The sequence below is a fragment of the Peromyscus maniculatus genome, chromosome 22, assembly GCF_049852395.1.
Source record: "Peromyscus maniculatus bairdii isolate BWxNUB_F1_BW_parent chromosome 22, HU_Pman_BW_mat_3.1, whole genome shotgun sequence".
NCBI lineage: Eukaryota > Metazoa > Chordata > Mammalia > Rodentia > Cricetidae > Peromyscus > Peromyscus maniculatus.
Window position 1 is genome coordinate 40,437,349 of NC_134873.1, and position 27,439 is coordinate 40,464,787.

The window sequence follows — 27,439 nt, forward strand, 5'->3', positions numbered from 1 at the left end:
GATAAGAGCGTGACCTCAGAGGAGTGATATACTTGACCTCCCTTCATCTACTGTCTTTGAGGCCGCGTTGGTTAAAGAACAAGCCTATGGCATGTTGGGTTCAGGGACTCGGTTTAAAGCCCTTGGGTATTTTGCCCGTGTCCTTGAGGATCCTGTTCACACCCTCTGAGACTTCATACTTTCATCTGTGAAATGACTTTGGTAATGACTTCAATTCAGAGGGTTATGAGAACGTTTGTGGTCCCCATGGGGCCCAAGCTGCAGGAGGGTCAGAGCAGTTAACGGTGGTAATTCCAGGATGCCTGCCTGAGACCCACTCACTCCCGGAATATGTCAAGATAAGGGATACGTGGCGAAGGGTAGGCAGATTAGGTTCAGCAGCAGAAGAGAGAAGGAAGGAATAATTCACTAAGCCTGTCTTAAATTGATAAGAGAAAAAGGAATTTGGGGATGGAAAAGAATGTGCTACAGTCCTTTAGGTCTACTGATTCAGACAGGCAGGAGGAGAGAACATAATGGAGAGGAATTTTTCTTCCTCTGCTTGGAGGGTTTTAGCTCATAAATGACGGGAAGGAGAATCTGTGACCACGAGGGGTTCCCAGGCACCGTTTCTTATTGATCACCCTCATCATGGCACCTTCTGGTTAGAATAAATCTTAGTCCTCACACCTGATCTCTCCAATTGAAAACTTCGAGGAGGGGACCCAGGACTCATCATTAGAACAAGATGTCCAAGGTTTTTTTTTTTTTAATGAGTGAAGTTTAGAAACCTACCCTGAGGGAGAGTTAACATCTATAAAGAATATTTTAAAAAAATCAAATAGCTTAATCCAATCCTGTGGGACTAATGTATACTCACTATAAGGAATATGCAGTGTATTTTCAAATTTCAAGCCTTCTCTCTCTCTCTCTCTCTCTCTCTCTCTCTCTCTCTCTCTCTGTCTGTCTGTCTCTCTGTCTCTCTCTCTGTCTCTCAAAGACAGGGTCTTTAGCCTAGACTGGCTTTGAACTCACTGTGGAGCCAAGGATGAACTTTACCTCCCAGGAGCTGGAATTACAAGTACTGGCCACCACCTGGAGATGGAACCAGAAGGTCACGCATGCCAAGTAAGCACTCTACCGCTGGGTCCACACACCACAGCCTCTCCAGGCTTGTCTTGGAATGCTATATATTTCAAGCAGCTTGTTTACGTGTGTCTGAAAATGTTTTTGGATTTGAGAAAAATATATACGGGAACAGGAATGAGCTCAGAACCTGCTCCTTTGCAAACAGACCTCCAGTCCCCCTGCTTAGTGCACATGTATTTTCCATCTTTCTCAACCTGCAGCCCCTCACCCCAGACACAGTGTCATCCCCCCCCCCCCCGCCACTCCCCAGCCCACACACTGCCCTCTCCACACACTACAGACTCACCAACCTCTCTGAAACACAGCTCTGGTAATGTAAGGCCTTTGGTAAGCCCCTATGACATCTACCTTCAGGAGAAAGATCAAAGTCTTTAGCTTGGCTCCGAGGCCCTTCGTCCTGTATCCGCTAGCATCCCTCTCACGGTCACGGTACACGGCCGGATTCCAAGCAATCTAAACTGTCTTTGCTAGGTTCTTCGCACACTTGCTGCCTCCAAAGCCTCAGCTCAGACTAAGCTTTCACCGGGCATAACGTCTTCTCAATTCAGAAAATAGTTCCATCCCATTCTCAGAAGCTAGGCACACTTTTCCATGGAGTCCTTCCTTTTGATCTAACAGCCAGTTGAGTCACCCAATGCCTACAGCACTTTTTTTTTCTTTCTGGGGCCTGACTATGCTTCCTTTTCCTCTTCCTCATTCATAATTTTAAGAAATGAATCTTTTGGGTTAGCATACAGTGGAATGGGTGTCACCATAGCATCTTCAGACATATGTGTGGCATTGTGCTCTCTTCTCAATCCATTCCATTCCCCAGTGCTCCCCCTGGTAGTTCCTGTTCCCAGGAAATCCCTCCCTTACCCCTTCTTAGAACGGGCATTCTATTATCTCTCCATTGCCCACCTTCCATGATCTCTTTTCTAGTTTTTTGACCTCTACATACGTACATAATGATCTTAAATGTAAGCTCTGCAGTGAGAGAAAATACTTTGTTTTTGTCTTTTGGAGTCTGGCTTATGCTGCTTAACATAATGATTTCTAGTTCCATTCATTTTTCTGCAAATGTAATATTTCATTTCTCTTCAAGGCTGCACAAAATTCCATTGGGTATTTTCTTTATCCATTCATCTGTTGCTGGACATCTAAGGTTGGTTCTATTTCCTGCTATAAAATAAGCAATAAAAATAGATGTGCAAGTATTTCTTCAGAGTGCTGACACCAGAATCCTTAGAATATATACCGAAGGGTGATATTGCCAAGTCTCATGGTTTTTGTGGTTTTTGACCTATGAGGACCCTCCATACTGACTTGCATAATGCTGGGCCAGTTTGCACTCCCACAAGCACCACATAAGGATTCCTATTTCCCCAAATCCTTGCCAACACTTGTTGTTATTTGCTTTCTAGATGACACCAGTAGCCATTCTAACTGGGGTGAGATTAAATCTCAAAGCGGTTTTCCTTGGCATTTTCTCAACCACTAAGGGTTTTGAGCACTTTCTAAAGTATTGATTAGCCAGTTGGGTTTCTTTTTCTTCTTCTTTTTTTCCCTTGAGAATTGTCTGCCCAGTTCATCAACCCAATTTATGGATTAGATGACTTAGTACCTGGGGTTTAATTTCACCATTTTTTTGTATCTGCTGGATGTTAGTCCCCTCACTGATTTGTGGTTGGCAAAGATTTTTCATGTGCTGTCACCTTTACCTTTGGTGACCACCTCTTCTGCTGTGGAGGGTTGCCTGCTTCCCTGTTCTCCCATTGAGGCTAATCTTGGGAGTATTTCCCAGGTCCCTTTCAGAGCTCCCGGCCTCTGCCTGTGTCTTGAAGTATTTTTCTCATGTTTTGCTCCAGGAGTTTCAAGTCTTACATTCAGCCTTTGGTCTGCTTTGAGTTGATTTTTGTGCACTGAGTGACACGATCCACTTTTATTCGTTTACATGTGGAACCCCGCTCCTTCTTCCCCACACCACTCCCTGCCTCCCCTGCACCATTTGTGAAAGAGACTAGCATTTCCTTGATGTTCCTGATACCCTTGCAAAATCTAGGTAATTATAGCTACATGGGTTTATTTCTGTGTCATTCTAGTCCATTCTATTCCAGTCATTGTGGTCACGACTCTTAACATTTGCTGCCTAGAAACACATTTACTCACCTTGAAGATACTGGGGGAGGAGGGCCATAATTCACTTAGCTGTATATCTCTCGTAGAAACTAACATAAAGAAGGGCTTATGTAGCCTACAGAAGACATACCCAACAGCAATGACTAATAGACTCGCTGCCATGATGGACAGGTTTTGTAGCTGTGAGGGTCCATAGGGTAGCCATTAGGCACAGAGTAACTAGCAGGCACTCAAAGTGGTGGCTTAAGGAACTGAATTTTAAGATATGACTTGATCTCAATCCAAATTCCTTCTAAAGTAGCAGACTCGGCAAGTGACTAGCCTACTGGGCAGGGCAGATAGAGGACATAGCGAGAGGAAGAAGTCGCCTGGAAGACTGCAGCTCCTTATCCTCCCCGCGGAGTTCACCTGCCTGGGGCTCCCTGTGTTTTGCATCCTTATCTGCTACCAGCTCACCCTTATTCACCTCACCTCAGCTATGCCTGACTGATTTCCTTTCCTCAAATAGGCCTTGCTCATCCGGGCTTCTCGGCTTTTGCTCTTGCAGTAGGCTTCACCTGGAACACTTTTCTCTCAGATATCACTCGGGCTTTTTTTTTTTTTTTTTTTTTTTTTTTTTTTTTTTCCATTCAGGTCTCATCTCAAACGTCACCCTCTTGGAGGAAGCTTTCCTGATGTGCCTTCTAAGGGACACCTCTCTCTTTTCTTACTGTACTTCTTACACCATTTGAACAACACTCTCATTAACTAAAATCATCTACTGTTATCACTTTATTGTCTAACTCTTTCTAATTAAAGGTAAGCTTCACAAGTGAGGACATACTCAAAAACATCTTGTAATAAAACAAGGAGATAAGCACAAGAACCAGAGTATTGTGTAGTCTTAAAACACTTCCCCTAACTATAAAAAACAGGTTAATTATAAAAAAAGGAAAACAGGAACTTTGCCCCAGAAGAGAAATCTATCAAACCATTACTTTGTTAGACATTAGCTTTACCAAATACAGCCTAGGGCTGGTAACATCTTCAGTAATCATACATCTTGACACCAGATATCATCTTGATCCGCTGCACTGAGACAGTATCACTTCTGTGGTCTTGACCCAGTTGCATAGAACCTCAGTTTAATAAGGAGAGCATTTTAGATAAACCCAAATTAGACCCCAAAGACATGGCAGCTCTGACCCCAGCAAGGACTGAGATTATTCGTCTTTCTATTTTCAAAAACCTAGCACTCATGACATAGTCTAAATCTTTGATTAAGTTTAAGATGATTAAAGTAGCTCCTAATTTGAATTAAACACACTGGCTGTGTTAACACATGTAGTAACCCTCCAAAGAGGATTATCCAGCTTCCAGTGGGCAGGTTACCAACACTGGCTGCTGACCAGGACTGGCACAATGTAAGGGCTTGCTGAAGTGGGTCTCAAGACTGGGGAAACTGGAGCAAGTTTAGTTCACAGAAACTGAGTCCACTCTTAGTGACCTATGGAAGTAGATTGTTTTCAACATCAACATCTATAAAATCATGCTGTTTTGTCCTCCAAATACTAGGACTCAAGAAAAGCTCAAGCTTTGACTGTCTCTCCAGTGTGGAACAGGAAATTTCATCTGTAAATATTCTTTTAATGCTGTATATCAACCAGCCCAGGGTGTGACCATTTTCTGATTATATACTTCTTTAGTTATTTACAATAAAAACTACATAAGGTTAGGTTAATGCATACTTTATAGATGAGGAAAGTAAGACTCAGGGAAGTCAAAACACTGGTCCTAATTTATATAGCACTAAAGGCATGAAGGAAGAAGCTCAAACTATGCTGCCAATCATCCACAGTGCTTGACAAGGGGCCTCCATAGTGACTGATCTAACCCTGTACTTCTTTGATGCACCTTGAATGCTGCAAATAGACATTTGCGAGAGACATTGGCTAGACGTGCTCCTGGTTGTGGTCATGATCTTGTCTGATAAGAGCTGAAGCCGGTGACTGGTTAGAGCAGTGTGGGAAAGGCTTGAGGGGCATGGTTATCAGAGCAGGGCCCTATCCTGTCTCACATATGATTTTGGGTGTGGGGTCAGTTAGGGCATCTGCCCTTTTCTGAGTCTTAGCTGTGTGATCTGCCAGATGCTGCAGACATAAAGCCCTTCTGAGATTCCAGCAATGTTCCAAGGTGGGTGTTAAGCCTTAGCCTCCTCTTTGGAGAGTCCTGTTATCCTATTTGCCATGGACAGATATGGATTATTTTGTCTGAAATACGTGCCATGCTAATTAGATAAGCTTGCTCGCCCTCCCCATTTCTTGCTCTCGTCTCTTTCATTGCTTCTATTTCTGTCCCTGATTCTCTTTCACTTCCATGTTTCAAATAAGACTGCTGTGTTAGCTCTACAATCAAAACAATCTAATTCGCTGTACAAGTGAACATGCACAGCGTCCCTAGGGAGGACCTTGGTACAGATACAAGAAAGAAAAGGTCAACAACACTCAACTGACCAAGAGAAGTCAGAGAAACTGGAATCCAAAAATTTTCTATTGATAAATGTAGAATGTAGAGTTCTCAATTTTGCTCTTGGCCAGGCAATGATTTGGTAAGCATAACTTCTCCATCCTTGGGGGTTGGGGGTAGGGACCTTAGAAATGAGAACAATCTTGATTGTTATTTTCTTTAAGAGGTTTTCTCCTATGTAATATTTCCAGGATCCTGCATCCCTTGAAGTGTAGTGGTGCAAAGAACCACCTTGACTTCAGGTATCATCTTGATCTGTTGCACTGAGACAATCTCACTTCTCTGGTCTTGTCCCAGTTGGATAGGACCAAGAGTTCTTGATTAGAACTGAGCCTCTTCTGGTTGTCAACAGACTGGTGTTGAATGTTGCACATTGTCATAGTTACTTGACAACAAAAGCCTGACCTTCATGGGATTGGCCTGTGGGTATGTCTGTGGGGCAGTTTCTTGGTTGATATAGGAGGGCACATCCAGTAAGAAGAACTCCTTCATGGTCTCTGCTTTACTTCCTGCCTCTAGGTTTCTGCCTTGAGCTTCTGCCCTGCTTTCCTTCAATGCTGGCCTGGGACATGGAAGTGTAAGATAAAATAAACCTTTTCCTTCTCCATGTTGCTGTTGGTCAGTGTCCTATCACAGCAATATAGAAGCAAACTAGAACAGCAGTTGGCACCAGGAGTGAGGTATTGCTGTGACAGGCTTGATCATGTTTGGGGGAAGACTGTGGAAGGATTTGGAACTCTGAGCGGGAAAACTCACTGGATGCTCAGTGCTTGATGAAATGTTGTGGGAACTTAGAAGATAGCGCTGAAAATGTACACAATGGGGGCCTGGCTTGTGAAATTTCAGACTGAAGTTTGAGAATCCCTCAAAGACTGCAATGTAGCTGGAAGTTTTCCTGTGTCCTGCCTGGTCCTGTAGCTGCTCAGACCCAAGTAAACACACAGAGGCTTACATCAATTATGAATTTCATGGCCATGGGCTATAGCTCAATTTCCTTGCTAGCTAGCTCTTAGAACTAAACTCAGTCCATTTCTATTAATCTACATGTCACCATGTGGTCCGTGGTTTTACCTGTGTGCCATTACATGCTGCTCCCTGTATGGTGAGATGGCATCTCCTCTACCTCCCCTTTCTTCTTCCTGTCTCTCTCCTGGATTTTCTGCCTGCCTCCAAGCTGCCTTGCCATAGGCCAGACAGCTTTATTTATCAACCAATCAGAGCATCACATATTCACATCATACAGAAAGACATCCCACAGCACTCCATCATGACTGTGTGATACTTTGAATGAAGAATCTGTGGTTTCTGGTTAGCTGAGGCTGAAAGATCAGCCATGATTAACAAGAGACCAGCACTACTCTAGCTCTTTCTTTACTGGGACAACCAATGCTGGTTATCTGGGTGGAAAAAAAAATCTGATTTGAATCACAGGAGCTCATCATCATTGAAGTGAACTCTTATAGGAAGTATTTCCTCAAAGGTCAGCACACAGAACATGTGGTCTAGAGGGGGTTAAAGATGAACATCAAGATGACAGCAGAGTTTGGTAATATGTAAGAATTTCTTACATGGTACTAGTTTTGAAGACACAATAGGCTCATGAAGAGCAGCTGAGTCTTGGCACTGTGAGATGTCAGGGGTGTCAGGAGTAGCTGTGAAGGTGCAATCTCACTTGCTATGGAAACCTCCAGTATATTGGAGATGCCAGTACTGTAGGATGACTACCAGGGACCAAGAAATCTATGAAATGGAGGTAGTCTGAACTTTCAGACAAGTGGTGCATGCTATAGACAGCAGAGCAGGAGAAGGGGAGATACCCAAGATGTTTGAGGCCCAGAAGATTGTGACTGAGTCCCAGATGTCAGACACTGAGCCACAATATTAGTTACAATGCTAGACTTTGGTTTTTGCTTAAGTATCATTGTTTTTATGCCCTGGATCTTCCCTCTTGGAGTAATAAAGCATTTAACTTTAAAAAATAATTTTACAGGATTTCATAGTTAAAAGACTTTATTTTAAAGAGAACTTGACAATTTAAGCCATGGCAGTTTTAAAGACTTTGGGCCTTTTAAAGCAATGTTGCATTTTATATTATGATATAAATACAAGATTTGAGGAAACACATGAAAGGAAAGGTTATGTTTTAAAGTATTATGTTTGTAGACCAGCGTTGACAAAGGGTAGAATATCCAGTCAGCTTCAGTTGTTAACATAATACACCTAGGAAGAGGGAATCTCAACTGAGGAGTTACTTCCACGGGATTGGCCCATGGGCATGTCTGTGTGATTGCTAATTGATGTAGAAGGACCCAGGCCACTGTTAGTAGTACTATCCCTAGGTAAGTGGGCCTGGGCTTTATATAAAAAGCAGCTGAGTGAGGCCCAGAAATGAAGCCACTAAACAAAATTCATCCATAGTATGTGTGCTTCAATTTCTGCTTCCAGGTTCCTGCCTTGAGCTCTTGGGTTTTCTTTCTCCAATGATAAGACTGTGGCACAGAAGGGCAAGAATAAATAACCCATTCTTTCCCCATGATGTTTTGTCAGTGCTCTATTACATAAGTAGAGAAGCATGCTAGAACCCATCATATTTTTAAATTCCAGATTCCTTACTTATAAAGGGGAATACCAATATATACCTATTAAGATAGATAGTATCCAGCAACAGCATCAAGAAAACAGTAAATGTTGATAGGGTGTAGAAAAATTGGAGCCTTCATGCATATGCTGGTATGAATGCAAAGTGGTGCCGTTGCTGTAGGAAATTCTGGAAACTTCACAAAATGTCGAAAGTATAATTGCCACGTGACCCAGCAACTCCATGACTAGGGATATATTCAAGAGAACTGAGAATAAGGATTCAGGTATTTGTACACTTCTGTTTATATCAGCATTATTACAAGTCATAAAAAAACTCACATCTACTGACAGTTGAAGAGATGGTACATTTGAAAATATTACACAATTTGGCTTTGAAAGGAGAAAGACATTCTGACTTATAATCCAACACTGATGAACAATGAAGATAGGACGCTAAGTGAAATAAGCCAGTTACAGAAAGACCAACAGTACTGAAATATAAGGTTCTTCTTACATGGGATGCCTGAGTGATGGGGACAGGAAGTGGCATAGGAGCAGCAAGGGCTGGAGGAGGATAAGGAGCTAGGGTTTGCCCAGAGCAGAATTCAGATTTCACAAGATGAAAGGAGTCTAGGAAGAGATGCTAGTCACGGTTGCTCAATAAGCCAAACGTACTTCACCCCACCAAACTGTGTATTTCCAATGACTGAACTATGGAATTTTAACCACAGTACAAATGGGGTTATTTCCACATGAAGCTGGGTGTCACATCTAAGATATTCGGAAGAATGCCCATCATGCAGTACTTGCTTTGTACATATTGGCCTCCTACTCTTCCAAACAGATAACTTATCATCTTCTTTTTTTTTGCCTTCTTAAGAGATTAGGATTAAACAGTGGCCACACACATGGAGCCATAAAGAATAACAGTTCTCCAATAAGATGCCCTCACTGACAAATGGGAGCTGCTAATTTCAGGTCATCCTGGAGAACCTGCTTTCTTCCATCATATTTGTAAAGAACAGTCAACTTTTGGAGGTAAACTAAAAACATTCCAATAAAGAATCAACAGATGTTTCTCTTCAGCTGAAAACAAGAGGGGGGAAAGTTTCTGGCTTGAAAGTTTAAAGTAAGTAACTGTGATGGCTAGTTTTGATTGTCCACTTGATTGCATTCAGGAACACTGCATGCATCATAGTTCTTGTGGTGAGTCCATGGGGGCATATTCAGAGACAATTAGCTCGTGGGGGCTCTGATTCAGCAGATTAATCTCTTGGCAGATTCATAGTGGAATGCTGTGGTGGTTAGTTTTGTCAACTTGACATGACCTAGAATCACCTGGAAAGAGAACCTTGGGGAGGAATTGCCCATATCATGTTGGCCTGTGGGCATATTTGTGGGAGATTGTCTTAAATTACTTGATATGGAAAGACCTAGCTCACTGCAGGCAACACAATTCCCTAGGCAGCAATTCCTGACTGTGTAAGAGTGGAGAACATAAGCAACAAAGTGAACATTCACTCATTAATTTCTCTTTGATCTTGGCCATGGCTGTGATGTAACTAGCTGTTTGAAGTTCCTGTCTTGACTTCCTTACAACGATGGACTGTAACCTGGAATTGTAAGCTCTAAGTTGCTGGTTTACAGGGTATCTTTTATCATAGCAACATGCACAAGACTAGAACAGAAATTGGCATGGAGGAAGTGGGGTTGTTGCTGTGATAAACTTAACAATGTGGCTTTTATGCCTTTGGACTATTTTTTTTTTTTTTTGGAATCATGTGGAAGGTGGGCTTGGAAAAGCCACCGGTTGTCTGAAGCAGAGCTAATGGGCTGTTTCAGTGGGAGCTTGGAAGATAAGAATGCTGATAAGAAACATGGATGGTTGAGGCCCCATTCATGAGGCTTTAGAGATAAACAATAACACCACCAGGAATAGGCATCCTGGTGAAATAGGTGGTGAAATATAGGCTACATAGAGCAAGTAGGCCACTAGTGTTAGTGTTAGTTCCTTGAGGGTTATATTGTATCTGGCTCCTTCGTGTATTCTTTGTTTCCTGGCCTGTGATAATATGAGCTTGAATGAATCCTCCAAACTGTGAGGCAAAATAAATCTTTCATCTGCTGTTTCTCTTAGCATATTATTTCACAGCATATATACCACATACACACATAGTCTTTAGCCCAACAGACATGTGAATATGAAGCTTGATTGACATGTTGGAGCTACAGTCTTGGTCACCTGGCTAAATGTTGTTTCTACCATATTTGGCTATTTATGCCCAATTGACCTTCAGAAGCAAGACAGAAGTGTATACTAGAGGAATAGGGAGGAGGAATTCTGTTAATGACGGGAAATAGGCTTCCATAGAAGAGTCCCAGAATGCTTTTACAAATCCCTTTTCGGTGTTTTAGTAGCCTCTGCATATAGACAGCCTGCAAATATCAGGGCAAGCTATTCCAAAGCGCCCAATTTGTTGGTTATATTTTTGTTAATTTGACATAAACTAGGGTCATCTGGGAAGAGGGAATCTCAGTTAAGAAAATGTCTCCATCATATTTACCTGTAAGCAAGTCTGAGTCATTTTATTGATTAATGTGTGATGTGGGGAAGCCTAGGCCACCATGGGCATTACCACCCGTAATGGTTGGGCCAGTGATCCAAGGTTGTATAAGACAGGCTAAGAAAGCCACTGAGAGCAAGCCAGTAAATAGCATTCTCCCATGCCCTCTGCTTCAGTTTCTGCCTTTAGGGTCTTCCCTTGGGTCCCTGCTCTGTCTTCCCCCAGTGATGGGCTGTGTAGGGAGTATAAGATGAAACAAACCCATTCTTCCTCAAGTTGCTTTTGGTCAGGGTGTTTGTCAGAGGAATAGAAAGCAAAGTAGGACTCAAGGTGAAACCCTTATCCCGACTCACCCCGGTCTAGTCAGCCTGGAACCACATCACTTTTCCATGCCCCTTTTCAGATGGAAAATCTTTTTAATAATCATGGAATAGGAAGGTTGTGCTTAAATAACTGCTTCAAACCTGCTATATCTGAGTATGGAAGGAAATAAATGTAAAAGTGAGTGAATTATTGATGACCTGCTGTGTGTCAGACACTAAGAGCTTTGGACACATTATTTCATTCATCCTCCAATCATAATTATTTGAAGCTGGTTTTATAATTCCAATTTTACAGATAGGACACAGAATCTAAGATTAATGAGGGCTTGACCAATATAAAATAAAAATTTATACACTTTCTCCCTGCCCAACCAGAACCTCCCAGCTTCTCTAAGGTATTATTTTTTTTAATACTTCAAGAAGTTTAGGAAGGTCTCCTATGCTGCTTTCACCAAAAGCCTGTGTACAAATCCAGCAGTATGCTTAGCTTATAGGAAATTCATTTTAACCCACATTGACTATTGGTTTCCACAATGTTACATACACGCATGCACACACAAGCACACATAGTGTGGATTATGCTGAGTATTTATGTATATATTTGCATTTGATAATCATGTGAGGTCCAGTTATATAACTTAGGAAACAGCCTGGTAAGATCATCAATAACTTGATTTATTCGGCTGAAAATAGGGCAGGAAAACATCTGCTCAATCACTCCCAGTACTTGTCTTCACACATGCTCTGCTGTTATGTTACATGGAAATTTTAAGTATTCTGTTAAGGGTTGGAGTAATTTATCATCTGTCCTTCCCAACATGCTGGGATAAGGAGAACCACTAATCATTACTCCTTGAATTTGCTGTTTTTCTTCCCAGGAACTCTATATCCTGTATAGATACTGCATCAATCTTGCAAATGCCTTTGAAACAATCTTGAGGCATGAAATTTTCTTTGACCTACAGAATGCATTGGAAATAGCATACTGTTCCCTGTGGATTGAACTGGGAGACTTCAGTGGTGTCTATTGCAAGCAGACGTGGGTGATAGTGACTTCATTTCACAGATAGTGACCAGACAACTGAACCATAGCTGAAGCATCCATTAAGGTCTGGATCTCCTGGTGCTGGGGAAAATTGTCAATAATAATAAAAGTTGCCAACAGTACTGACTGCTTACATTGTATGAGAGGCTGTGCTAAACTGAAGGTACAGTTACTACTCAGCCATCTTTTTTGTATTAGTATCCCCCCCCAAGAAACAAAATATCCACTGTAGATGCCCATTACCCCAGAACATCTGGTTCCACATTACTGAACTATACCCAGTCATGCAAGACTATGGTTTTCCATTTTGATGGGTAGGAGAGTCACTTGGAAAATGTCTCAAAACATAAGTTCCTGGAACTCACCATAATTTCTCTTTTGAGAGGTGTGAACTTATGTCTAAAATCATGAGTATTTCTGGACTCCCCCCACCCCAAAGGATGCATTGTGAGGTTAGATTTTAATCATCACAGATACAGGACACCAAATGCCATCATTTTTGAGGAATTATTTTATTATTTTTTAATTATATGTATGTGTCTGTATAGGAGAGGTATGTACACATAAGTGCAGGTGTTCTCAGAAGCCAGAGGTGTCAATACCCCTGGAGCTGGAGTTATAGGTGGTTGTGAGATGCCTGATGAGTGATGCCAGGGATTGAATTCTTATTGTCTGGAAGAGCAATGTGCGCTCTTAACCATTGAGCCATCTCTCCAATCCCATAAAGACCATTCTAACTCTCCATTAGAACTTTGCTTTTTTATTCACTCCTCACTATTTCCCAAGAAGCTTTATTAATGAAGAATCCAATCCCTTTCACAAACACTCATATCCGAGGCATGTAACAGCCATCCATTAGTTGGTACATGAACAGAGGTAGCAGAGCCAGCTGACATGCCTCTCCTGCTGCCCATCTTCTGACAACATGATTCTGATTGGTTGGGTGGAGCTGGAGAACTTCTCTCCAGGTCCCATCAAGTCCCTGAAGTCCCACAACCCACGTATAAAATAATCACTCAGATACTTATATTACTTATGAACTGTATGGCCATGGCAGGCTTCTTGTTATCTAATTCTTCTATCTTAAATTAACCCATTTCTATTAATCTATAAGTTGCCATGCGGCTTGTGGCTTACCAGTACCTTACATCTCGCTTGTCATGGCGGTGGCTGGCAGGTCTCTCTGCCTCAGCCTTCCACTTCCCAGAATTCTCTTCTCTTTGTCCTGCCTATACTTCCTGCCTGGCTACTGGCCAATCAGTGTTTTATTTATTACCCACTCAGAGCAACACACGTAACATACAGAACATCCCACAGCAGTTGGGGGTTGAGATCCTGTGGCTCTTGAAGGCATGAGCTCATATCTCACCCTTAGGAGAGACAAATGTTGACTGGTCCAAAATGGTTTCTTTAGCTAATATGACACAAGACAAATTGTGTTGTCAGAGAATTTCCTTTAAATTTTCAGAAGTTGAAAATTAATTTTTTGGCGAGAAGAACCTTTGGCCATTCTTTCTTTCTGAAATTGCTACCTTATAACTTGGAAGTAGCACACACAAGGGAGAAAAAATCCTAAGTGGTAAATACGGAATGACAGAAAGAATAAATATGTTTGACAAATTATAGGACATTTTAACTAGTGTCTGTTGTATTTCCTTGTGTTTTGTTCGGCATTTTTAAAAACTTGACACAAAGCAGAGTTACCTAGGAAGAGGAGCCTCACTTGAGAGACTGCCTCCTTCAGATTGCCTGGAGGCAAGTCTTTGTTAATGATTAAAGTGGATGGGTATAGCCCACCATGGGTGGTGTCACTGCTGGGCAGTTGGTCCTGAGCTGTATAAGAAAGCAGGCTGAACAAGCCATGAAGAGCAAGGCAGTAAGTAGTACTTCTCTGTGGTACTCTGCTTGAGTTCCTGCCTCCAGGTTCCTGCCCTGCCTGAGTACCTGCTCTGATTTCCATCATGAAGGACTACAAACTGGAAGGTAAAAGAAACCATTTCCTTCTCAATTTGCTTTTGGTTGTGGTCTTTATCAGTAGAAACCTAACCAGGACAGTGTCTAATCAAAGTAGATGAAAAGAGCTGACGTTCCCCCAAATAATAAACTTTCGAAAAAGAAAAATCAACAACTGTATACATTTGAACTTTAATAAAATATTTCCTTTGCTTTCCACTGTTAAAGATTAGGCCCAGGGTATTGTATATGCTGATGTTCTGCCACTGAGCTACATTCACATTCTTGAACTTTCAAAAAAAAATTTAACCTTTAATTTTATGTGTGTGGGTGTTTTGTCCAGAAGAGGGTGTCATATTCCCTGGAATTGGAGTTACACATGATTGTGAGCCCCCATGTGGTTAAATCAACCCCAAGTCTTCTAGAAGAGGAGCCAGTACTCTTAACCCCTGAGCCATCTCCAGTCGCTTAAACTTGTTTTTAATCAAGAAAAAGTAAGTGTTTGTCTCAGTCACTATTATTGAGATTTTCTCTACAACTTTCAGCTAATGACATTCATAACTGACATAGAAGTATAATTATTAAAATCCCTCTTTGTTTTGTAGAAGATTACCTCAAAAAATTATGCGACCTGCTCAAAATCTTCCAGCAAGTAAATGATGGGTCCTGGATTTGAACTAAGATTGGATGACTCCATCTGTTGAGCCCCATCTACAAGTAAGGGCTGTAGTAACTGCCATGCTTTAGAGCTGGATGGAGCCTGTGAATAGGGGTCTGAGCTTCTTTCCTTATTTTTTTTTTTTTTTAAAATATGGAACGCTTCACGAATTTGCGTGTCATCCTTGCGCAGGGGCCATGCTAATCTTCTCTGTATCGTTCCAATTTTAGTATATGTGCTGCCGAAGCGAGCACTTCTTTCCTTATTTTAACTTAGAAGAACTCTTGCTAATAATATACTTTTCAAATTGGGCTTTCTAAGTTATAAGGTATATTTCTAAATATATATATATAAATATATGTAAGATATATTTCTAAATTATAAGATATAATTTAAAGACCTGATTTTAATGGATAAAGAAATAAAACAGCATTATGTCATACTGCTTTCTTCTTATGCATAAGGCAGAGTCATTGCAAAAGATGCAATGCTTGATCATTCTTCTCACAGTGTCTCCTACTTCAGGAGATAAGACCTATCGCAAAGCACACTGAGAGGAAATATAAGAGATGAACTAGGGCCTTTTGAAAGTAATGGTTACTGTATGCTCCAACATGTCACTGAAAACAGTGTTATAAAAGCAAATCATTATATAATGATTCCCATTTCCCTGGGGGATTATTTCATAAAAAGGGTTGTGCTCTAAGCCCAAAACTTAGGATCCAATTAATTATAAATATAGCCAGTAACAAGGCACAAAAGCAAAATATAACATCATTTGAAATAGTAAAATTATGAACCAAGTCCTATAAAATGGGAATAAATATACTGAACATATTATAGCACATTTGGGCTTAGTGTAGAATCGAAGTAGTCATATAACATTATAAGCATAAAATTCTCTACCATAAATCTGACCTAAAACTAACATGCTAGCAATAATAAACCCCAAACATGTAGTGAATGATAATTTTATTTGCTCCAGACTTTAGGTTGATTTTCACAGGATAATTTATATACCCACTTCTCTTATCCACATGAAATATCCAAGGAGTTAAAATTTATTTATTCCCTTATTGTGGAGTGATTCCTGCAGCTGGCAGAAGCATTCCAAATGCCCCATTACTCGAAATACTAGGGAAAGTGATGACTGTTGTACAAATATCCACAGTAGAAGCTATGGTAGTTTTTTGTCTATTTTTGAGATTATAAGTAATCACAACAGTTTCCCCCTTTCCTTCCCTCTCTCCAAGCCCTCCTACACACCCTGCCCCGCTCTCCTACAAATTCATGGCCTCTTTTTTCATTAACTATTATTGCATGTGAAAGCCAACTGCTGCTTAATTTGTTAGACGGTCCTCCTGGAGCCTTCTAGATTGCCCCATAGTGATTAAAAGCTAAAGGGACTGATATCCTGATTAAAAACTAGAGAACTGGAAATTTATATAAAATATAAAGTTGAAGCCATTGAACAACAGGTAGGTAGGGCCTTAGTCCTTAAGAGAAAGAAATTCAAAGAAGTGAGCCTTAAGGTTTTCCTGGGTTGGTGTCTGGAAACCATTTCCAGGCTACACAATAGAGAAAATCAAAGCATGGACATAGTGGGTAGGCCTATCTTAGAGGCTATCAAGGAAAGAAAGGCAGATTTGCAGAGGATTGGCCTGGAGTGCTTTCCTGAGTACAAGCTATTACAGTCACAGTTCTAAGTAATCTGTATCCCAACTAGTTAGAGACAAGGCAGACCTACTAGTTGATGGGCCATTCAGTACAGCCATCAGGAGAGTCCTACTTGAATAGCCATAGGGTCAATTAGTCCAGATCCAAGACTATTGTGACTCTGACACAGCATACTTAAAAGCAATCTGTGAAAGGATTCACAACGATCAGCAAGTTACTCAGCATATCAGAACAAGGTCCAGCACTCTTTATGAGAACAATAGCAAAACCCAGTTCCCACAATATAAAATCATGGTGTCTATATCTAACTAAAAGTTCGCATGTGTTCAAAGATCTGACATCAAATCAGAAGAAAAATCTGTCTGGAAACAGAACCATAAGTTATACAGGTATGAGAATTATCAGAAAGTTATCTTAAAATGGCTATTAGAAACCTTCTAAATATAGTCAACGAAATTATAGACAAAGAGAAAGAGTAAAATATAGAAATACTTAAGGGATTTTGTGTTATTGGCAACTTAATTCTTCTGTTATAGTATGGAAGAGCCGCAGCAACATACTGGCAAATGCATAGTTCAAACAAAACTTTATTTGTATGAAGAAGTGTCCGACTAGGAGCCTGTGTATTGTACTCTGCCGATCTGTATACAGGAAGATACAAATACATCAAGGGAGACATGAAAGCCTGTAAAGAATCCAATAGACATTCGGTAATGTCTCTGATTCTTGTTGTCACCAGTGGAAAAAAAGTTACTATTGGCCTCTAGCAGGTGGAGTCTAGGGAAGATTCTAAACATCTGAACATTGACAGAATAGTTCCCCTGACAAAATATTATCTAACTCTGAATGCTCATGGCATCCGTTGTTAAGAAATTGTGCTGCAGGGGAAATGATCAGATCTGAAGACAGAGTTATGAAAACCACTCAACGCGAAGCTTGAGGGATAAGGACCAAAACCCTAATAGCAATTCACCATCAACACTAAACAGTGTGATCTACAATATGTACAACAATTGTACAGACGTACATATTGTACAGATGTACAGTCCCAGAAATGGATAACCGCTTGAGGAAATAACAGAGAAATTTACAAATTGGCTGAAAACTATAAATCTGAAAAAAAAACTTGAAAAAAAAAAGAAGATTGAATCCTATAAAATTGATTTAAAATGGTGAAAAGGATATTTAAGGCGTTCAGAGAAACGAGATAAATAAGAACAAACAGAGGCACAGCAGGAAACTGTCAGAAACCATGTATGCAGGAAGACAATGGAGATCGAGTGCCAAGGAAAAATACCAAGTCAGAATTCTATATGCACTGATACAGCTTTTTAAAATGGAAAAAAAAGATCTTTTTAAGAAACAAAAACTCACAGAAACTTTCATCCTAAGAAATGAAGAAGGAAGTTCCCCAGGCAGAAGGGAAATATACCAGATGGATAATGGGATCTACACAAAGGAACAGAATATGCTACGAATGGAAAATACCTAAGTAAATATTAAAAATATAATTTTGTCTCATTTAAAAATCCATTTAAAGGGGCTGACTGCTTAAAGCCAAAATAATGGCAGCATAGTATATTATGGGTCTCATGTAAAATTAAAATATATGGCAGCAGTAGCACCAAGGCTGGGAGAGAGGTTGGAAATAGACTAATGCAAGAATCTGATTACTATGCATGAAGTAATATTAGTTATGGGTAGATTGTAAGACATTGAAGAGGAATACTAATACCCCGAGAGCAGGCAGGAAGAAGTAAGAGAGAGAAAGCTGAAAAATTACAGGTGGATTGAAAATGAAATTACAAAACAATGCTCTAGTCATGAGAACTCTGTGGTCCCGAGTCACCAGGACATCACGTGGACATTGTTCTTTCTTCTTTAGGGAGCCAAGCAAGCACTATCCTATCACAGACCTGGGGAATATTTATCTCCCCAAAGTGTGTGAGTGTTGACATCATAGTTTCAAATATCTGGTGTCTCCCAAAGTTCACAACACACACACACAAACACACACACACACACACACACACACACACACACACTCACGCATACACACACACTCATTTATGTGCACTCACAATGACACACACACATACACACACTCATACATACACACTCACACACATTCACAGTCACACAGTCATGCACCCTCGTACACATACTCATACACATACACATACACATACACATACACATACACATACACATACACATACACATACACATATACCTTCATGCATGAACACACTCAGACACACATAGTTTATCTGGACAATGAGTTCCTAATACATCTTATAAATATTGGTGCAATTCTTCAAAGAAAATGTCAATATTGTCATGATATAAATCTATTTTTAAAGTCTCATTTAAAAAAACCCACCCAGTGTTGATGATGAACACTTCTTAACTTTTACTATGTGGAAATCATTAAAGGGATCCTCGATTATTTTTCTTTATTTGTACCTATGGATTCCAGTTACCCTAAAGGTGCCATTTTCTTTCTTCAGAACAACTTTGCTTCAGGCCACCTATTTGTTCTATATTGTGGAACATGTTTCCACATGTTTGTTCTGAGGCTCACTGGCCAAAACTTTGTCAATTAATCATAAGTCAATCACTCCATTACTAACTCGGCTTGCAGACAGCTCTCTGCCCATTTGGATCACTGAAACAACTAAACCATATATTTTATAATACAATTTGAGTTTATGCTTGATTGGTTAGTCATTTGTTGGTAGGTTACTGAGACAGCTTTAGTGGACATCTGTAATTTTGTGTAATAGGTGATGATCAGCATTTCTTATTTTGGGGGGATTTCCTCCATCTCCACTGAACCAGACTCTTGGGGAGCTGTGAAAAGATTCACCCTCTATCTTCTAAGTGTGGCAACACTCATTGCCCTCGCATACACTAGTTGATTCAGCTGGGACCATAAACCAAAATGGGACAGTCAATTTCCTTTTAGAGGACGACATAGATGCTGGATGATCCCCCTTCCCCCCAAGGATGTACATATCAAGAGCCACACTTAATGAGCTTCTGGGAGCCACCCTCTATAAAGAGGTTCTTACATAAAAATAAAGGCAAATAGAGGTGAAGAGTGGTAACAGAGGCCTGTTAATAGTAATTAACATCACTTAGTTAATTTAAAATAATTAAAAAATATATCACATACTTAGTGCTATTGAAGCCTTGGGCATATGGCAGTTAACACATTCTTTAGCTTATAACTTAGGGAATTCTTGAGCCCCATGATACGAAAGGCCATGAACCTCCATTTCCCCAAGTTTAGATTGTAGGCTTTGAATCTGAAGTTCCTCTTAGGCTGATGTCATTGTAAAGAGACTGTTAATTCTGGATGAGAAGCTAGAAGTATGATTGAAAACGGTGAGCCCATCTACTCGCTCTTGTTGGCTTAAAGCTTGCAAGTCCAGCTACACCAATGCTTCCCAAAGTGTAGCTCAGAGACATGGTGGGAGTCCAGAGAGCCTGTCAGGACTTCCTCAAGGTCAAAACTATTTTCATTATATCACTAAGACATCAATTTCCCCTTTTATACATTCTTGCAAAAAATGTACAGTAGAATTTTCCAGAGGCTCTATAACTTCTATTAAGCCAGACATTATGGAATTTCTAAAAAAAAATACAACCTTGACACTCTTTGTACTTAATTTGCTTTAGTTTTGGTACACATGACTGAGTTTCATTAAAACGCATTATTCATATTGGTATGTTATATAAGGGATTTGTTATCATTTGTAAATAAATAGGTACACTTCAAATGTTCTCAATTTAATATCTAATATAACAAAATCAATAGCTATAACTTACATGGGCAAAACTCTCTGGGATCCTCAATAATTCTTTTTAGGAGTGGAAAAGAGATGAAAAATTGTAAGAACAGTTCCCCTAGACCAGTGCTAAGCACATGGGGGTCAGCAGGAGTCACAGAGCTACAGAGTAAGACATTGGCTTACAGGAAAAATACATGCAATTTAAGTTCATGAACAAAAATGTCTGTCTTCTATTCTTCTAAATGAGAAGTTCCCGCTTCTAATAGAATTGAAACAAAACGAAGCAGTAACCATGTTACTGCTGAGGTCACACACCCATCTGGCTTGGAGGTTGCCAGTCCTAATGAGGCCTGAGGGGGTAGAGATGAGCCTGTGAAATTCTCCTAAGGAAGCTACTCCTCCTGCTAATCGGAGTGAAGGGGCAGACAACTGGTCAACAAGATAATGCAAAGATGGACAGTCAGGCTCAGTCCACATCTGTATACACATCAGACCAACTTACGGAATCAGTGATGACTGGCTGTTGTCCTGTGCCAGATAGATTTCTCAAAACCTGAGCCCTAGATTTGACAGTTCCTGGCATGCAGTAATGAAGCAGCAGGTGGTTTTTTTCAGCTATTACAGTTCCTATTAGCCTAATACTCTGATAGCATTTTCTTACTTTAATATTTAGACCTGTACTCACGATGCTCTCTCTCTCAGAAACAGAAAGCTAGTTGTGCTCATTCAGTCCTAGCATCCCTTTACAGACATGCTCCATCTCTATGGTAACCAAACTTCTCCTTATTCTTTCCCCATGTTGGATTTCTTTTCAGCTCTATGATAGGCTTCACCGAGTGTCCCTGGGCTTAGAGTGTTTGGCTTTTGTCTTGTCAACTACTACAGGAGTTTTCTAGACCCCCAAGTTTTCCAGAAGTTTCTGTTTCCCATACCTCTTTCACTGAGACACCACAATCATGTGCCACTAAGTTGCAACTAGATGGATGTCCTCTGCTGGTCAGAAGAAAATATAACTTCTCTGAGGAACACTGTCATCCATAGCTTATAGAATATAATATAATCCTACCTGGAAACAGACCCATGGGGCTGAAAAGCCAGATTTAAAAAAATAACAGAAAAAAAAATCTAGGCCTTGAAGTCCATGTGTTTAAAGATTTGGTGAAAACGAATCCACTCAGTCTTAAGAGAAAACAGGAAACAGGAAAGATTTCCCATGTTGATTTATGTAGCATAAGTTTGATAAAGAGGGCTTGCAAAGAAGGCAAGAAGGAAAACTGTGAGTATTAGAGAAATTATATGCAGAATAAAATAATTACAGGAAGAATATGTTCAAGAAAATAGGCCCAAATCTATAAAATAAAAACCATGAATGAAAATGCCTGGATTAACCTGGCTAGATTATGGAGAGGTCCAAGGTGAGGGACCACTAGCAAATAGTTGGGATCAGTCACATGCTGTGTGTGACCATGTTTCCAAATGATCCCTTTCTTCTACTTGAAGTTGCATGGTGGAGGCCACAGGCATTGTGAATCTGGACAAGCTTTCCCTACTATATTCTGTCTAGATACTCAACCCACAGAATCTGTGAGCATACATATGCACATGTTTGTGCACGCACACACACACACACACACACACACACACACATGCTTGCACATATGTATATATATTTAATTGCCACTCTGTTTATTATTAACCTGAAGGTACTGGAACATAAGGAAGCTTCCTCAATCTGATAAACGCCATCTTCTCAAGTTCTACAGCAACCTCACACTCATGAGGGAATAAGAAGCTAGATGACAGGGCTCATGATTTACCACCCATGTGCACCTGACTCATTCCTTAGACAGTAATAAGCCAAGGAACGAAAGAAAAGGAATAATGTCTGGAAAAGAAGCACTGAACTAATAGAATAGAAAATCCAAAGGAACTTATCAATTTTTGGAATCAGTAAAATCATTAACAATTTAGTACGATCTTTGAGATACAGCAAATACATACCAAGAAAATGTATTTTTAAGTATGAATCACAAAGGAAAAACACATCTCACAACTAATTTTTACAACTTTCTCATGTGTAACACCATAGGAAAACCATGATGATTTTAAATGATCAAGTGCAGTTACAGTTTAAAATAATATTTTTCATTTACTCTTTGAAAACTTCAATATGATACACCGATTGAACAGATGGAAGAGTTGAAAAAAATGTGTATTCTTATGCCCCTTTTACTTCTGAAATAAAAAGTAGTGTACCGTGAAAAATAAATGTTTAGAAAATAACTAATAACACACATAAATAAGTCTACAGAAAATATAAGCAAGGACCCAAAGAAATCTATAAAATATCACGGGGAGAGGTTAGCTGATCTAAATCTATGGAAAGCTGTATACACAATGCTGAGGAACCTGCAGACTCGGTGCTGAAGATGACACTTCTCCTGAATTAATGTGTACATAACACAGTCCCAAGAAAAAGCCCAGAATACTTTTTTTAAAACATAATTTATAAGGTCATTACAAAATAGATACATAAATGCAAAGGATATGCATGGCAAAGACAATCTTGAAGATGAATGAACTTGGTGTAGTGACAGAACCAGATGTCAAGACATATTATAAAGCTGCATTAATTAAAACAGAGGGTTTGGTATAAATATAGACGAGAGCTTACCTACCGAATGGAGGCATAAAAACCCGCCTTCATCACTACCTGCTTACACCAATGTAAAGACGTGTGGACAGGCTAATCTTCCCAACACAGTGCTGTGTCGCTGGGACCTGTCTATGGGAAGATGAGCACCAGCTTGACTTGATGCCACACACAATGACCCAGACCAAGTGAGTTGAAGACCTAAGTGTGAAAGGAGCAGCAATAATCCTCCCAGAAGCTAGCATGGGAGAATCCTTGTATGGCAATGAGAGGTTTTGTAGAGTGCCCACTAACCATAAATGACACATTGGAAAGTTGGAAAACATTTTTCATTAGGAGGTAAAGCAATGGAATGGCAATCTGCAGCCACGGGGAAAATACTTGCAATATTTACAATGCATGCTTCTGAAATTGGACTTTTGTCCAGAATGTGTTAAGAACCCCTAAAGTCAATAGGAGAAATATGAAAATCTCTTCAACAAATGGCAAAAGGTTTAGACAAGTTTTACAAAAGAATCATCCAATATGCATATGAAAAGATGTCCGGTACCATTATTCATCTGTAAAATGTAGATCAAAACTGCAAGGAAAAACTACTTCACACCCATGCCTATAAAGTTTAATGCCCCCCCCCCCCCCGCACCGTGTGTGTATGACAGTTTTCTTCTCCTCTTTCCTTCCTTCCTTCCTTCCTTCCTTCCTTCCTTCCTTCCTTCCTTCCTTCCTTCCTTCCTTCCTTCCTTCCTTCCTTCCGTCCTTCTTTCCTTCCTTCTCTCTCTTCCTTCTTTTTTCTCCCTCCCTCCCTCCCTCCCTCCCTCCCCCCCTCCCTCCCTCCCTCCCTCCCTCCCTCCCCTCTTCCTTCCTTCCTTCCTTCCTTCCTTCCTTCCTTCCTTCCTTCCTTCCTTCCTTCCTTCCTTCCTTTCCTTCTTTCCTTTGTCATGTTGAGGATTGAACCTAGGACTCCGCATATGTTAGACAAGTACTCTTCCACTGAACTTGATCACCAGAAGGGACATATTCTCAGTAGGATGCCACAGGGTCTACCAGCTGGCACAATCGCTTTGGTAGACTCCTTAGAAATATTTTCTGAAGGTGGCTAAGCATATATTTCCCTGTTTCTTCTCCAATGCAAATATCCCCAAATAAACAACACCAAACATGCACAAAAACAACCCGATTTACTGGATAAATTGTGGTGTTTATTGAATATTGGATATTATGCAACAATAAAAATACAAACACTACATACAATTGAATGGAAATCTCTCAGAGAAAAATGTTCAGAAGTAAGTGATGGCTGGGTGGTTTACAGAGCTTGCTGCTCTTCCAGAGGACCCAAGTTCAGTTCCTAGCACCCAATAGGGTGGCTCACAACCACCTGTAACTTCAGCTCCAGGAGATCCATTTCCCCCTCTTCTGGCCTCTGTGGGCACTTGCACACATGTGGCATACACATACACACACATAAATAAAATATAAAACAAGTAAATATTAAAATGATTAATAATCATATGCTTCTTCAAATAGGTTTACATGACAATGGAAAACTAGAATAACTTATTAGTGGGAGCAGTCAAATAATGATTTTTTTTAAGGGCTGTGAGGATGGAGAGGGGCACAGGACAGCATCCTACATGCTGAAATGTTCCATATTTTGGTCGTGGTAGCAGTTAGATGAGTGATTTCATTTTGGAATAATTTACCCACGGACACATGATTATTAGTGTATGTGTTTGTATTTTATAAAATGAGTTAGATCCTGAAAAATGGCGGCTGGGGAACTTCTGGTGAGAGCGATGAATCTGATTCATGGCTTCCTCAGGCGTCTGAAGTTTATCAAATGCCTGAATGGCCGCTTCTATGTAAGAACCCAACGTGAGCCAGATGTGGATGGGCATACCTGCCATCCCAGCACTGGGGGAGAGAGGGAGAGAGAGAGAGGGAGAGGGAGAGGGAGAGAGAGAGAGAGAGAGAGAGAGAGAGAGAGAGAGAGAGAGAGAGAGAGAGAGAGAGAAGAATCAAGGAGAAGCATCTAGCTTCCCCACTGCGACCAACTCTATACATGACTTTTTTGCCTCATTTTAAAAAGCTGTCAATTTAAGAATAAACTCTCTCTTCACAAGAGAGAGCTGCAATGCAGAGACCCACTTCTGAATGAATTTCTGACTCTGCTGGAGCTGGAGGAGTTTCGTTCAAGCTGGGTGTCTAGTGGAATACAGTGGGCGGGAAGTGTCAGGAGGGGATGATTCACTAGATCAATTTGAAAGGCACAAGAGCCTGGATTTCTTATCTACTCAAAGTACTTTGCCACTTGGTCCTGTCCATCATGGCTGCCACTGGTCAGGACCAGCTCTAACATCCCTTTGAAGAGACACTGTGGGGGAACCTCTTGAAGTTCCCTCAGAAGTTGCTGAGGGTTTTGGGTCTAACCTGTAATCTCTGCTCCGATGTTACTTCTTCTGATCTCCCATACTTGGCCACCCGCTCTTCCTCTTGAGTGTCTGATCCTTTCACTCTCTTCCTGGGCAAGCATTACATGGTGCCAGCCAGAAGAGGGAAGGAGTAGACATGAGCCAGGAGGCCAAGCAGGATGGCCAAAGGTCAATACCAAGTCTCCCTATAGAACCAAGGTCACGTATCTGGGACACCCTGGGGCCCCTGGAACTTAAAGGGGCAGGCAAGAAGATAGCTTTCCTTCCTGGAACTGTTGTAGTAATATTCTCATCTGAGTGACAAGCAGTGGTGGCCTAGAGAGAGGCAGCTGCCCAAGCTTACATGGTGTGTTGGTGGCAGATCTTCCTCTTCTTCTGTCGGAAAACTGTTTTCAAAGTGAGCATTTGAGCAAACATATAGGGACGTGCCTGGCCCTGTAGTTAGCAGAGTGAAGTTATGTGTGTCTCCAGTTTCTCCCAAATGGCAAGAGCAGGCATGGCAAATGTGTGGCCTGCAGGCTGCATGTACTCTAAGATGGTTGTAAATGTAGCCTAACACGAAACCCAAACTTATTTAAAATATTATGAGTGTGTGTGTGTGTGTGTGTGTGTGTGTGTGTGTGTGTGTGTGTGTGTGCTCGCAAACAGGCCAAAGGTCAACATTAAGTAATCTTCCATGATTACTCTCTTTCTCTCCCAATTAGCATAGCTAATCTCATAGATTTGGCTAGGCTGGCTGACAGTCTTAGTTAGGGTTTCTACTGCTGTGATGAAACACCACAATCAAAAGTAACTTGGGGAGGAGAGGCTTCATCTTACAGCTTCATCCATGCAAGTTAGGGCAGGAAGTCGAGGCAGGAGCTGATGCACAGGCCATGGAGAGATGCTGCTTACTGGCTTGCTCAGTCCACTTTCTTATTTCATAAGGGCCACCCACCAAGGAGTGGCCCACATACATCGATCACCAATCAAGAAAACACACCATCGGTTTGCCCACAGGTCAATACAGTGGGGACATTTTCTCAATGGAAGTTCCCTCTTCCAAAATGACTCTAGCCTGTGCCAAGTTGAAAAACAAAACAAAACAACAAACAAACAAACAACCTAGCCAACAGAGTGTCCACAAATGCAGGGATTTACCTGTCTCTGTTTCCAACTAGTATCAGGCTTATAGACAGAGTGTGGTGTCTGTCCTTTTATGTGGGTGCTGGGGATCTGAAAGAATACCCTTATGCTTTTGTGGCACACACTTTATCCACTGAACCATTTCTTTAACTCCCATTGTGAGAGTTGTGTGTGTGTGTGTGTGTGTGTGTGTGTGTGTGTGTGTACATGGGTGTGTGTGAGACCTCCCTCCCTTCCTTTTCTTTTTCTTTTTCTTTTTTTTGGTTTTTCAAGACAGGGTTTCTCTGTGTAGCTTTGCGCCTTTCCTGGAACTCACTTGGTAGCTCAGGCTGGCCTCGAACTCACAGAGATCCGCCTGGCTCTGCCTCCCTCCCTTTTCTGTCTGTCTTAATTGGTACAGTTCGCCATAGTGAACTTTGGAGATGACAATGTCACATCCGGTTGTCAAAAGTTCGGACCCATCTGCTACAGGGAGGCAGCTGCTGCCACTGTTATTTTGAAAACTCGTGTAGTTTTAACATCATGCTGGTTAAATCATGCTCTTTCCAGGCAGGTATCAAGGACCCCCCCCCCTCCCCTAAGGCCAATTTCTGCCCGACCCAGCCTTTCAGTCCAAGGTCTGGTGAACATTGTGGCTGGAAATTGAAGAATGCCCAGGGCACCGCTGGCTTCCACAGAGTTAAGGAGCGCAGAGCTCCTGATAAAGGCTCATTCTTCTCAAGGAGCTCCATGCTTGAAAGGCGCCGAGCGCCTGAAGACAAATTGTGCAAACTGACATCACAATAAACAGGAGAAGCGTGTCTATAAAACCCCAGACAGGCGGCAACTCGGCCAGTGACATCAAGTCCCCCAGCTGCTAGGAAGTGAGTCTCAGTCATCCT

General features: G+C 41.0%; 1 protein-coding gene and 1 non-coding gene across 2 annotated transcripts in view; both read right to left on the reverse strand.

The window, feature by feature from the left end:
• Window positions 1-27,439, reverse strand: part of Alk (ALK receptor tyrosine kinase) — a 716,172-nt gene that overhangs the window by 242,754 nt on the left and 445,979 nt on the right. The window lies entirely within an intron of this gene.
• LOC121825217 (U6 spliceosomal RNA) lies at window positions 15,022-15,128 on the reverse strand. The gene has a single exon (XR_006067346.1). It is a non-coding gene; the product is annotated as a U6 spliceosomal RNA (small nuclear RNA).